The sequence below is a fragment of the Phyllostomus discolor genome, chromosome 1 (genome assembly GCF_004126475.2).
Source record: "Phyllostomus discolor isolate MPI-MPIP mPhyDis1 chromosome 1, mPhyDis1.pri.v3, whole genome shotgun sequence".
Lineage (NCBI taxonomy): Eukaryota > Metazoa > Chordata > Mammalia > Chiroptera > Phyllostomidae > Phyllostomus > Phyllostomus discolor.
In genome coordinates, this window is record NC_040903.2 from 83,941,163 (window position 1) to 83,947,162 (window position 6,000).

Consider the following 6,000-nt stretch of genomic DNA (forward strand, 5'->3'; position numbering starts at 1 on the left):
ATACTTTCATTTACAAATGCTAGAATGTTTTATTACACAATCAGATGCAAAACAATAAACTTACAAATCCTCTTGTCCCTAATTTCCAGTGTACTTGAGAGTAGAGACTGTCTTTTGTTTTTTCTGTGCCTTTCCTTGTCTACTTGCTGATCTTCGTAGGAGTGGTCCCAGCCCTGTTTTGAACTGGCTAACATCTTTCCAATCAACCAAATGGACATTATAAATAGAAAAAAACAAATGCATATGTAATTATTGATTTTCCATTGTTTAGCTTATCAGTGTGGTGTGATCCTGAGGTCATATATCCAGATTCTAAATCTTAGAGAATTCTGGGTTATTGTTTTTTGCTTATACTTTTCCATCAAGCTCAACAAACCACCTTTTTCAGATTTCTGTGAGTTGTGAGTTGAGAGAAGTGCTCATGGTTAAAAAAAAAAAAAAGATCTCACTGGATATTTAGGGCTGACAACAAAGCCTGAAGTGTTTTCCCTACACAAACCCACACCTGGATGGGTGCTTTCCCTGGGGTCATTGAAGAGCAGAGCTGTGATTAACCAGGCTTGCCACTAGAGGTCAGTGCCGACCATTCACAGAGAGTGAAGCCAAAGCCATGGCCTTTGGACTAGAGTTGGGAGAGTATCTGAAGTTTCTTTGGGTTGTTGGTTGAGATTAAGTGAATACTGGATCCATTATGAGTTGTATATTATGTGCAGGCCTTATTAAAACTAATTTACCTTGCATAATGATTATGATTAAGAATATTATCCAGGATAACTTCTCATTCCTGGATGTAAATCAAGTGTTTTAGAAATTTTAATAAAGTCCTCCTTTTAGAAATATCTTGGTAAACTCTCAGTTTTCCTACTTTCTCCTCTTTTAAAGCATTAGGATAAGCATCAACATATAAGTAAATGTAGAGTAAATATACTGGTCAGGGTAGTGGCACTGGAGATACTTTGATAAGGTTCTAGTATTCCCACACAACCTAAAACATGTCTCCACTTTTCTGATGTGGAATCTTGTCATTTTATCATTAAGCATTAGTTCTTTAGAACCAAATCACTCCCCTACATATGTTCCTTCTACAAATATTTGTTATTTGCATATCATATGATAGGAATTGTGCCTTGAGACTGAGCTTTAAAGATTTACTTATTTTGAATATTTCCCTGGAGCAGTAATGCCAGGGCATGGCTTCTAGCATACATTTGCTGGACAGAAATCATTTGCCTTTTTGGTTGTACTCCGATGACCTATTTTCTAGACCAGTCTTGGTTGTGAAAGCAGGAAGAACTAACTAACCTACTGTATGTAAAGTATATCTTTTGTATAACATCTCAATTAATGCTCACAACATGCACTGAGGTTGGGACTGCTTGTTATCTACATTTTATAAATGAGGAGACTGAGGTTCAGAGTTTAAATAATTGCTCAAAACCACTCAGCTTATAAGAGAAAAGGCAAGGGTTTGAATCCAGGTTTGCTTTTCTTCAAAGCCCATATTTTTTTTTTTCCTGAGTCAAATTGCCTACTGTGGTATACATTATAAAGTTACTGCCCTCTACCTCTATCCCTCCCCGTCTCTATTCATCCTGGGAATCTTTGCAATAAACATGCTCAGGAGTTGAGGACTTCTAATATTTATTATTTTAGCCTGTTATTCTAATGATAAAGTATCCTGACCCCAATACATTTGTTGGCACAGTTTAGTGTCGAGTACAGAAGGTCTGGTGTTGAGTCAGGGTATAGGGTCATTCTAGTGATCCTTCTAGTCTCCTTACAGTTAACTGAAATTTTAAGAGCCGAAGTGCCATCATATTAACATGAACTGCCATAATAAAACACCATAGAGTGGGTGGCTTAAACAACAGGACTTTATTTCTCACAGTTATGGAGGTTCGGAAGTTCTAGATCAAGGTCTAGATCTAGCCAGCCTAGCTGGGTTCTAATGAGGGCTCTTTTCATGGCTTTAAAATGACTACCTTCTTGCTCTATCCTCACACGGTGGTAAGAGAGGAAACAATCTCTCTGTCTCTTCTTAAAAGGTCACTAATAGAATCAAGACCACACCCATATGACCTCATCTAAACCTAATCACTTCCGAAGGCCCCATTGCCACATAGCATCACACTGGGGGTTAAAGACTTTAACATATGAATTTGGGGAGGATACAATTTGGTCCATAACAAACTTAAATATTAAATGCCAGATATTTTTCTTTATCCAAAGTATGAGAAGGGAAACTCTAGATGGGAAAAAGTTGGAAATGCATTTTACTGTTCTCATACTTCATGATTTGGTGGACATGGTCATGATACAGAGGTTCTACTTCACTGGTCATCGAACTCCTTGAGAACAGACTGTGCCTTCCATTCTTGTATGACTGATAGTTGCGCATCAGTTGCATGCACATGTTGAATGAGGCAGTGATCCTCTACAGAACGATCCTGCCAAACCTGCCTTTCTGGTGTGGTTTAGGGCTGTAAGGATTATATCTGTGCTTCCTGTAGTTCTCAAATTTTTACATTTTTCTTTTTAAATTTAGAGCAAGTTTATTGAGGTATGATTTACATGCAGTAAATATACATTTTTAAGTGTAACATTCACACTTTAAGAGATGGGTTTTGACAAATGTATGCAGCCATGTGTGTTCTATCACCACCATAATAAAAGATAGGCTATTTCTTTCCCTTGTGCCCTCCTTTTGTAGTCAGTCGCTTTCTCACAACAAGGCACTAACAATCTCTAATCTAATCCTGGATATAGTTTGCTGTTTCCACAATGCCATATAAATAGACTCACATAGCATGTTGCCTTCTGGGTCTGGCTTTTTTGTTGGGATTCTTCCATTTTTTGCATGTATTAGTAATTTACTTCTTGTTATTGACAATATTCCATTATTCAGATGTATCACAATTTTTCATTCACCAGTTAACGATATTAGTTGTTTTCATGACTATTTTGAATAAAGTTATTATATGTGTTATGAACTGAATGCTCTTCCATTCATATTTTGAAGTACTAACCCCCAGTGTGACTTATTTGGAGAGAGGACCTGAGGTCAGAGAGGTGGTGCCCTTTATGGTGCCAATGAGTCTTTTGGTTGGATTTAAGTGCTTTCAGGAAGATCGTGTGAAAAATGACTCTCACTAGAATGAATAACAAGCTGTTGGGATCTATAATGCATAATCAGATTACTTCAATACATACTACAAAAATAAACTATTAGATAAAAGATAAAATGACAGAGAAAACTCAGTAGTTACCATGGCATTAGGGAAAATGTTCTTTTTTTTTTTTTAATTGTGGATTAAGTACTTGGAGACAGGATCCTGTAGAGCAGGGGTCCCCAACCTTTGGGCCTACTGGTGGTGGCCTGTTAGGAACCAGGTGCCTCCTGAAGCTCTCGTCTGAGCTCCGCCTCTGGCCCCTCCCCCCCATCCACAGCAGGAAGTGAGCGGTGGGCGAGCTCTACCTCCTGTCCCACACTCCTACTGGTCCCTTGTGCCAGAAAGGTTGGAGATCCACTGCTCTAGAGATTACTTTTTTAATTTTATTATTAACATTTTAGTAAATTGTCTGAGTAATAAAACCTCCAACTGAAGTTGATATCAAGCTATTTTGACTAAAAAAATGTCAAGCTCATAGAAAAAATTTAAGGATAAATTTTTAGTTATGTGAATGTGGAAAACTGACAAACGAACTTTCCTGTGTCTATACCGTAAGAGAGCCATTTAAAGGGCAAGCAAAGTGTAGCACTGACAGGTTCAAGGTTTTAGTTACAAGCTGGGAAAGTGAGTTAGGAATGACTTCAGTCGGACCCCCAAGGCTCCAACCCAATGGCCTACCTCATGAAGAAAACTGGAAACAAATCAGAACACCGTGTCCTACAACTGAGCAAGAACTGGAATACCATAGATTTTCCAGGCCACCACCCCTCACACAAAATAGAACTGGAAGAGTCCCAGAGAACAATAAGATGATGGAGGGGTTTCTATTCAAGAAATTGGGATGCTCGAGGCTAGAAACATGAAAGCTGAGAGGGGATGCCCTCAAAGCCTTACTTACAGCTGTCAAGTCCATGGTGAGGAGGGATGCCGGCTGACTCACTGAGTCAGAGACTGTAAGAAGCGAAAGCCCTGGTGCTTGTAACACTGCATGTAATGCAGCTTTTTAAAGTCTTGCTTTTTATCTAAGGCAGTACATTTAGTGAGTACATTTTCTTTAATGGCGCATACTGTTGAATGAATAGTTTCTGGGACCGTGATTACTGATGGTAGGTAGAGCCACAGAGCAAAGAATGTTTAGACAATGTTTGTGACCTTCAAGAAATTAAGTATATTACTTTTTCCCAGTGAATCCATAATATGTGTTATGTATAGAACATTTAAAAATACAGATGAGAAAGTAAGTAAATTACCCATACTCTCACTAAGGAAATACAAAGGAAATATAACAGTTTATTTTCTTCATGTATATATTTTTTGTATGTGTGTTCTTTCTAGATATAAAATTTTTATGCAAAACTATAAAAATGAAATTCTACATTATTACAAAATTTTAATATATTTTGTGTCTATAAAATTAATTGCACAGACGTATAACTCATATAAACATTCTTCTATTTCTGACCATCTAAATTGTTGCCACAATCTCAACTTCTCTAGAATGACATTTAAACAGTAATGGTTCTTTAAAAATAAGAGATGTCAAAAGCAGAACAGAAGAGTGGCCAATTTAGGAACACAAGGTTATTGTATAAGGTGACCTAAGACCTATATTTACTTCAATCATCACCTTAAACTAAATAAGTAAATAGCTTATGCTGCAGAGATTTGGGATGTGATTTTTAGTTTTATTTGCAGGATGCTGTCATTAATAAAATAGAAACTCATTTAAAAGTAACATGTAATTTAGAGGAGTTTTTGTTATGTATTGTGTCACAAGGACAATCGCTGGCATGAGAGGAATTTATAATATTTAAAAACTTTTTTTAAACTTTTCTTTTTAATTTATTATTTATTTTTAGAGAGGGGAAGGGAGGGAGAAAGAGAGAGAGAGAGAAACAATGTGTGGTTGCCTGTCGCATGGCCCCCACTGGGGACCTGGCCTGCAACCCAGGCATGTGCCCTGACTGGGAATTGAACCTGAGACTCTTTGGTTCGCAGTCTGCACTCAATCCACTGAGCTACGCCAGCCAGGGCTTGAATTTATAATATTTTTAATTAGAAGAAGATTTTCTTGCTTATAAAGATTAGGTAAAAGTGCTCCATAGTCATCTCTTGAGTGTCAATACCAAAGCTAGTGACAATTTTGCTAACAATTTCATTGAAAGCTGCCTATACAATTTCTTCACTATAGTTTGGGACAATTTATTTTTTTCTTAAAGCACTTTATATGATGATAATAAAAGAAGGATAATAAATAAATCTACCACTCCAACAGATAACTCTACCTTGGAAAATATAAAGATGAATAACACTTATCTTTCTTCAGTATAATTGTAACCTAATAGGGAATAAATATATACATAGAAACATAAGTAAAATTTCTATAGTAAGTATAACAGAAGGTCAGGGGAGAGAGAGGAACTGAAAAACTTCAGGGAGAAGGGGGAATTTAAGTTGGATGTTGAAGGACAGTTACAATTCTTGCAAGTAAATTGAAGGGTTGGAGAGTATTGGAAGGGCAGGGTCAGTAAACCCGTGAGGGTGGTGTGCAGGTGGTGATACCAGGGCACCGCCAGGGAAAGAAAAGATTGCTTTGGCTACAGTAGGGGAATTCACTCTGGAAGGCAGTGGAAATGGAGATGGAAATAGAGGTGGAAGAGGAATGAAAGATTTTAGCATTTATCCCCATGTGTAGGGGGCTCTTTGAAGAGTTATTTAATAAGAAGATGACACAATAAGCTTGATGTTTTTAGATGACTTAATCTAGTAATGATGTGTATGTATAATGGATTAGAGTGAAGAGAGGCTGAAAGCAAGAATACCAGGAACA